Source organism: Helianthus annuus, chromosome 6, assembly GCF_002127325.2.
Source record: "Helianthus annuus cultivar XRQ/B chromosome 6, HanXRQr2.0-SUNRISE, whole genome shotgun sequence".
Classification (NCBI taxonomy): domain Eukaryota; kingdom Viridiplantae; phylum Streptophyta; class Magnoliopsida; order Asterales; family Asteraceae; genus Helianthus; species Helianthus annuus.
Genome location: NC_035438.2, coordinates 69,648,828 through 69,654,452, shown reverse-complemented (window position 1 = coordinate 69,654,452; position 5,625 = coordinate 69,648,828). Strand labels below are relative to the sequence as shown.

The window sequence follows — 5,625 nt, the reverse complement described above, 5'->3', positions numbered from 1 at the left end:
AACATACCTCCATATAGACCGTGGAGATATGAATGGTGAAAATCTTTTATTTTATATAGACAGTAAAATAATGCCAAGACACCACGGACAAACGATAAGGAAAGATCACCTTCAACATAAGTAACTAGTTATTAAAGTCATTAATACAAAACCAAATAAAAAGTGCAAAAGATTAAGAATAAAAAGTATTATACTAAACACTTGTCTTCACCAAGTGATGTAAGAGACTTAGGCAAACATGGCCTTGATTGTCAAGAACTCTTACGATCAATCTTGGATCCCGAGACGACTCACACACTCTATGATGGACAATGGATGATGGTGGTGGATGATGGTGTTGTGATGGTGGTGGGTGGTGGATGAAGTGTGAGAGAGGTGGTGTGCCAAGGGATGAGTTGAAATGAAGCCAAGCACTCCTATTTATAGGCTGAATAGAAAGCTGGGCACGGCCTCGTGTCCGCTGGACACGCCCCCGTGCCCGTCTGACACTCTCTCTCTTCATTAATTGTAATTTGCAATTACAATTAATGCGCCTGCTGTACTTTCACCACGCCCCCGTGCTCACTGGACACGGCCCCGTGGTGGGCAATAGAAGCTTCTATAGGTTTGTCTTTTCTGCTGCTTCTTGGGCACGGCCCCGTGCTGGCTGAGCACGGGGCGTGTTCAGTCTTCTAACTTCTCTATTTTGCTTGGGAGGATGCCGTTGAGGGGTCGGGCAATCCACTTTTGTTCCTTTTCTTTTATTTATGTTAGATTTAGCTGTCTTTTTGCTTCTTTTGTGAATTTGAGCTCATTTCATCCTGAAAATACAAAAGGAAGACAAAAACACTCTTTTTCCAACATTAGTACTCAAAAAGGGTTAGTTTTATGCCTCATTTGATGTAATTTATATGTTGCATTTTACACACATCAAATACCCCTCACACTTGAACTTTTGCTTGTCCTCTAGCAAAACTCTTTAATATATGGCTTACACTCCCAAATGGAATGGGTAGAAGAGAAGGTTTTGGCTTGTCATAGAGTGTTGAGAATCCAAGATTTTTTTGGGTTTTATTTTTATTTATTTACAATCCTATTCGTTATGATTTATTTAGAACGTTTCATAGGATAAACTACTTATTTGGGCATAACATGCCTTTTTAAGTTCCATTTATATACAAGTTCACATACCTCACGGGAGAAATCACTCACACTCGGCCGAAGGTGTATTTTTAGTGAATCACTCGAGAGCGGCATGGAACTTATTCCTACCATAAGCTTGCCAAGCAATCAATTCTCCTCCTTTTTAACTTGTTACCTTTGTAAATATCAAGAGGACTTTTTTGGGTATAGACTTGGGCTAAAGGTGGGTGAATGGGTTAGTAGAAAAAGGCGAAAAGCGTAAAAAGCGTCGGTTTTCGTAAAACACTTTGTTTTAGTGACTTTTTATTTTGAAGTATTTTTCCAAACAAGCTTTTTGTTTTGAGAGCTTTGTTTGTTTATTTCTAACTTCATCATTTTTTTTCGATCGTCACATGAAAACCGAGCTTGTTACTAAAATAAAGGGTAAAAATAAAAAGGGTTTTTGGTGGGTAAAAAGGTTTTAGGGTAAAGAAATGAAAGGTTTAGGCTCAAAGGGGTTAACTAGGGGGATTTTTTGGGTAGGTGGTAAAAAAAAATGAAAAATAATGGTGTAGAAGGAAAAATGGTTAGTCCTAATGCCTCCATCATTTACTTACTTGGGTTTAAGTTGGTAAGGACCGGGAATGAATCGTCGTGGCAAGTTCTAGAGTCGTAAGAACCAAGCGGCTATTCTCACAAGAAACGAAAAATGAGCATTTAGTCTAAAGATGTAAATTTGTATGCTCAATAAAGGCTCAAAACTCACTTTTGTGGGAATGGGTTTTTATGTGATCAAGTATATATAATCAAATTTTAACTAAGCTTGTCATTCCGTTCCATAATTTTCTTATGTCGGTTCTTATTATCACGACGCTCTCGGTTGTAAATTTATAAAAATATAACCTTATTAATCTTAGGATTCCTAACTTAAACTTTAGACAAGTAAAAAAAATGAAAAATTTTTTGAAAAAATTTGGGGTGTTTAGCGGTTCCAATAGAGTTTTGTGTAAGGCTTGTTATTAGGACTTGCAAAATTTCAAGGTTTTAGCATCCCCCCCACACTTAAATTACACATTGTCCTCAATGTGTCCCAAAAATAAATTTTTAGGTTGATTGGATGTGTAATATGGTGTTAAAAGCAAAGATTTATGTTACTGGCAGTCTGGACACGGCCCCGTGGGGACCGGACACGGCCCCGTGTTCAGGTGCCAGTAACGAAAATTAAAGAAAAGAAACAGAAGCGTGGACACGGGGGCGTGTCTGGTGAACACGGCCCGTGTCCAGTTACCTGAACTGGGCATTTTTCTGCAGGGGGTTCAGCACGGGGCCGTGTTGGTTGGACACGGCCCGTGTTGAACCTTATGTAATGGAGAAATTGATGTTGGTTGCCTTGTTCATGTGCATGGGGTCATTTTTCTCGTTCCCTTTTCATCCCTTACCACCACGAGTGTGTTTTATTCCTGCAAATTAAAACTAAAAGATTTAAACTAAACTAAGGATAGTTCCGCGGAATGCCTCCGTGGTGCGCCACGTTTATAAGGGTCCTTGGCTAGACCCAATGTGAGGTTATATATTTTCCGAGTGGGATGTTTGGCATCCCATGTTGCACCGTCGGAGAGCAGCATCCAAACTCGAATCAATAACCTTCATGTAGTTGACCGGGTCGTCGTCCTCTATTCTCTTCCCAACCCCGAATTTTACTTCATCATCCCCGTACCTTAGGGTGAGCGTTCCGTCATTCATGTCTACCACTGCTTGTGCGGTGGCAAGAAATGGTCTCCTTAGTATGAGGGGGACCTCGGTGTCTTCCTCCATATCGAGTATGACAAAATCGACCGGATAGACGAATTTGTTTACCTTTACTAGGACATTTTCGATGACACCTTGCGGGAATTTGACGGATCGATCAGCAAGTTGTATGCTCATTTTTGTAGGACTCGTTGTTCCTAAGCCGAGTCTTTTAAACATTGATGAGGGCATGAGGTTAATGCTAGCCCCAAGGTCGGCTAGTGCATTACGAACGGGGGAGTCCCCGATTGAGCAGGGAATCGTGAAGCTTCCAGGATCGATTTTCTTTTGGGGAAGTTTGTTGAGTACGAGGGCAGAGCATTCTTCGCCTAAGTTAACTAATTGCAAAGTTTCAATTTTCTTTTTATGAGTAAGGAAGTCCCTCATGAACTTAGAGTATTTGGGCATTTGGGTTAGGACATCAATAAAAGGAATATTGACATGCAATTGTTTTAATAGACTTTCGAATTTTGCGAATTGCTCATTGGTCTTTTGACGAATTAACCTACCGGGGTACGGAACTCGAGGAGCCTTGGTAGGCTCTGATGATGGAGGGGAGTTCTTCTCCTGCAGAGGCGGGGGTACAGTTTCTTCTGTCGGCGGTGGCGCTTCCGCAGGCCCCACGGTGCGGTTTCGTAACGTGATGAGATGAACTTGCGCTTTTGGGTTTGTTTCGATATTACTTGGTAATGCACCTTGTGGTCTCTTGGAAAAATTTTGAGCTAGTTGATTTAATTGTTTTTCTATGTTTTGAATACTAGCTTGTTGATTTCTAAAATTTGATTATAATTGTAGAAACCTTTCCGAGTTTTTCTTTTCAGTGTCGGAGATGAGGCGAGATACAGTATCTTCAAGCCTTTCTCGTCCACCTTGTTGTTGAGTGAAATTTTGTGACTCATTTCTTGGTTGTTGAAAGTTTGTTCGTTGGGTTTGTTGGTTACTACTATTGCCGGGCTCTCTCCAACCAAGGTTTGGGTGGTTTCGCCACCCTTGGTTGTAAGTGCCCGTTGGAGGACCCGACGGCCTAGGTCTATTATCAATGTAGCTTACCGACTCTTGTTGATCGTCTGTTTCTTTCATACAACTCCAATTTTCATGTGGCCCACCACACCCTTCACAAGCCATAACCGAGACCGTTTTTGTCATTTCCAATTTTTTTATTTTTGAAGAAAGGGCCTCGATCTGGGCTTGTAAAGAAGTGCTTTCATCAACCTTATGGGCGCCCGGGGCAATAGATTTATTGCCTCGGGGGGTGTGCCACTGAAAATTGGTTTGAGCAATTTCCTCAATTTGATTATATATATATTTCATGCGGGCGGCGATTACCTAAAAGTCCCCCGGAGCTAGAGTCAAGTGTGTGCCTTGTGTGTGGCAACAACCCATTATAGAAAGTGGATACTTGTTGCCATATCGCAAGGCCATGATGTGGACACTTTCGCAATAGTTCCTTGAACCTTTCCCAAGTTTCATATAAGGATTCCCCGTCCTCTTGTGAATATGTATTAATTTCAGTCATTAATTTAGCCGTTTTAGCGGGAGGGAAATACTTATATAGAAATTTTTGGGCTAGTTCATCCCAAGTGTTTACCGATCCAGCTGGGAGGGCGTTGAGCCAAGCTTTTGCTCGGTCTTTTAGTGATAAAGGAAACATTTGAAGGCGGATGGCGTCATTTGATGCTCCATTGATCCAAAAGGTATCACAAATTTCTAAGAAATTAGTAATATGTAGATGGGGATCCTCGTCCGCAAGCCCATGGAAGGTTGCGGAGTTTTGGAGCATTTGTATCAAATGCGGCCGAAGTTCGAAGTTATTGGCTTCAACATTCGGTGCATTGATAACGGCGCCTAGGTTACCTACGGTGGGTCGTAGATAATCCATGAGGGTATGTTGGTCCGCCATTGGAGGTGGATTCCCCGAAACTTTCTCTTGATTTTTAGCTTTTAGTCTTTTTCTGAGAAAGCGTTCGGGTTCTTCTAGAGGTTCTTTTATGTCCTTATTAGAACTGGAGCTCATACACTATGTAGAATGGCGTCTGGTTCCAAGTCCTGCAATAAAAACAGAAAAGAATGCTGGTCAGAAGGTTCACCACGGCCCCGTGCTCAGTGAACACGGCCCGTGGTCGGAGTTACAGTGTTTGTTTTCCAGATCCCAGTTACTGGAGAGTTGGACACGGCCCCGTGTTGCACCTACACGGCCCCGTGGTCAGCCTTCTGTAACTTGGAAAACTAAAAACTACCAGTGATTATGCTGGGCACGGCCCGTGTCCGACTAGGCACGGCCCGTGCTGAGCTCTGAAGAAGCTGAAAAACTAAGAAAATCCTAAAAATTAAAAAGCAAAATAAAAATATGATTAGGCCGTTGATTCCTAACTTTCTTAAAATCCTTGTGTCCCCGGCAACGGCGCCAAAAACTTGATGCGTGCGAAGTGTAGTATATTTTTGATGTATATTTTAAGCCCTTTTTACACTTTTAGCCAAGTTTTAAATTTATAAAACACGATATTTACTAACACTAAACACACATATGGGCAAGTGCACCCATCGTGGACGTAGTATAGTGTTGGTAAGATACCGAGGTCGTCCAAGGACACAAGAGCTTTTAGTACCGGTTTATCCTCAACGTCTAATCAAATCAAAATGTTAGAAAAGATTTTTAAACTAAGAAAATAAAAACTAACTAAATGCTGAAAAATAAAATAAAAATAAAAACAGATAGACAAGATGAATCACTTGGAT

General features: G+C 41.4%; 1 non-coding gene across 1 annotated transcript; it reads left to right on the top strand.

Annotated features, from left to right (window-relative positions):
• The first annotated feature begins 4,304 nt into the window (after positions 1 to 4,304).
• Positions 4,305 to 4,411, top strand: LOC118479943. The gene has a single exon (XR_004861585.1). It is a non-coding gene; the product is annotated as a small nucleolar RNA R71 (small nucleolar RNA).
• The last annotated feature ends 1,214 nt before the right edge of the window (positions 4,412 to 5,625 follow it).